The sequence below is a fragment of the Protobothrops mucrosquamatus genome, unplaced genomic scaffold, assembly GCF_001527695.2.
Source record: "Protobothrops mucrosquamatus isolate PMUCROS unplaced genomic scaffold, P.Mucros_1.0 scaffold230, whole genome shotgun sequence".
Classification (NCBI taxonomy): domain Eukaryota; kingdom Metazoa; phylum Chordata; class Lepidosauria; order Squamata; family Viperidae; genus Protobothrops; species Protobothrops mucrosquamatus.
In genome coordinates this window covers 57,941-60,311 of record NW_015386581.1, presented here as the reverse complement: position 1 = coordinate 60,311, position 2,371 = coordinate 57,941, and the positions used below count along the sequence as shown (strand labels likewise).

At 38.8% G+C, this 2,371-nt stretch overlaps 1 non-coding gene across 1 annotated transcript; it reads left to right on the top strand.

Annotated features, from left to right (window-relative positions):
- Positions 1–1,753: 1,753 nt before the first annotated feature.
- Positions 1,754–1,858, top strand: LOC114922437. Its single transcript, XR_003810409.1, has one exon. It is a non-coding gene; the product is annotated as a U6 spliceosomal RNA (small nuclear RNA).
- Positions 1,859–2,371: the final 513 nt, after the last annotated feature.

The window sequence follows — 2,371 nt, the reverse complement described above, 5'->3', positions numbered from 1 at the left end:
GACATGGGAAGAGCCGTCCCCAGGATAAACACATTCCATTTTTAAGTCCGGCTCTAGTCAACTTGGTCATCTTGGCTGCTACCTCCATTACTAGTTGCTGCCTGGGAAGTCTTAGTTATGGGATACAGGATTTTGCCCAGATATCCATTCTAGTTGCACCACTGCAAAAAGCATAGTACAGTGGACCACCATAACTAGTTTATGGGTTGTATTTGGCTTCAGGCCTTTCAGTCAACCACCAGCAAAAGCATATGAAAAGGGAGGATGAGGGACATGCCTAAAAATCATTTCACAAATCGTTTCAAGAATAGCTTGCTAGAAAACAAAGGAAAGATAGGAATTTTTTTTAAAAAATGTGATTGAGATGAATACTTTGCATGAAATTCTTGAAGAAAATAGACAATTCTGACCTCTGCAACTCAGTTTCATTCTATGGGGTCATTTGGCATTTGTGTACCCTCCAAAGGGAGTCTTTCTTGGAAGGCTTGCCCAGAAAAAAAAATATTGCCTTTGAACTTTCTTTTTGATCTCCCAGAGACTCCTTTTCTCATGAGTCCAGTGGAAAAGAAACACAAGCCCAGTATGATTGTTGCATATGCAAAGAATGTAGAAAGCTAAGGAAGTTTTGGGTGCTTCTGAAGTAAAGAAACAGCATGGAGGAAACTGAATGCCAGCCAATCCTTTCAAATTAAAAGTTACCCATCTAAGCTGCAGTAGGAGTCATGAAACACTTTTCAGGCTTGTGAGAACCTTTTCTAGCAAATAGAGGAGCAAATTATCATCCGAAAGCCGCATGTTCACCTCTACAAATGTTTAAATCTGAGGTAAAAAAAAACCCTCTCAAATGTCCATTGGGAAACCTGTGAATTCTAACTTAGCTCAATAATTTTGCACTCTCGCACCTGCATTTGCCTCTTCAGTCTCTGAAATATTGAGTTCCACATCTGTTTCAGCATGAAGACTTCAAGGGGACAGGGGCTCTATAAATAAATGACATCATGCCTGCAGTGATGCTCAGCTACTTTTTTTTTTCCTAACAAAATTCTCTAGTGTGTAAATTGTAATACAGTAAGTGGGCCATGAAGTAGGCCTGCTTTTCAAGACCTACTTTGTTTGGTAGAGCCCATAGCTCAACGATTCAACACATTACTTACATAAAACCATTTTTCCTGGTGGGCTACCAATTTCAGTCAACAGGAAAACGACATTTTGGAGAAAGTTCTCCCCTCCTTGAATACCTCCCTATATTAAAAAGTTGTTCACAAGTTGCATTACTCTCTCTTTGTTTTGGTTTCCCATAACTCTGTTTTGCTAACTGAGTATTCATAACACTTTCCAGTGCTTTTTTTCTAAAAAAAAAAAAAAAGGTGCTGGAACTCACACACGTCATACAACCCACCTTGCCTACCCTATAAGGTTCCATCCAAAAAAGGTGCCGGAACTCCGTTCTGGGCGTTCTATGACAAAAAAAGCCTTGACACTTTCTATGAATAAAGATATAGATCAATACACTTCACATGGAAAGATAGTCTGCATTTTCTTTCTGCTGATATTCTTATTCCAGCACTGATGGATGCTTCTTCCCTTGGCATCTCCCTAATACAGTATAAGGTAAATAAGTCTCTGGTTATGATAAAGAAAAAACTCTCTAAGATTCAGAAAATATTATGGCAGGGCTGGCTTGAAAAGTCCTGTATATTGACTCAAAATCAACAATTAATGGGATCAATGACTTTTGAAGGTATCTTCCTTAGAATTGTCCAGGTGCTCTTAATTTTTTGTTGGAATGATATAGAGAAGATTAGTGTGGTCCCTGCACAAGGATGACACACAAATTCCTGAAGCCTTAGGGTTAGAGTCATCTAAATGAAAAAAAAATGAAATGAGAAGATGACGTGATGCTACATAAAACACATTGAATGTCATTTAATTAAAAAGAGAATGTGTTTAGCCTCTAAAAAGGCCCCATACAATTTTTTAGAAAATAAAATATAGGGTGCTTTGTTTAGAAGTATGACCACTGGCCACAAGAAAAGACAATGTCCAGACAGCATACTAGATAGCATAACAGTCAGGAGACTTGAGAGCAACTCATTGGCTCACTTTCTGGTGAATAAATGTTTTTAATTGCCATTTTATGATAAAATGATCTTCCTATGCAGCCAGTTTATGAGAGTGACCACAACATGAAGTCAATGTTTTAAATGTGCATTGGCATCCACTGGGTGGGGGAAGAGAGGTTTGAAATGGACAAGACGGTGGGCACAGCATCACATTCCCAGCCCCACTCGCTTTGTATATATATCTTGACACATATAGAAAAGCAACCTGAATCATGAGGCCGTGTCCTCCATTTTCACAATCTGAGCCC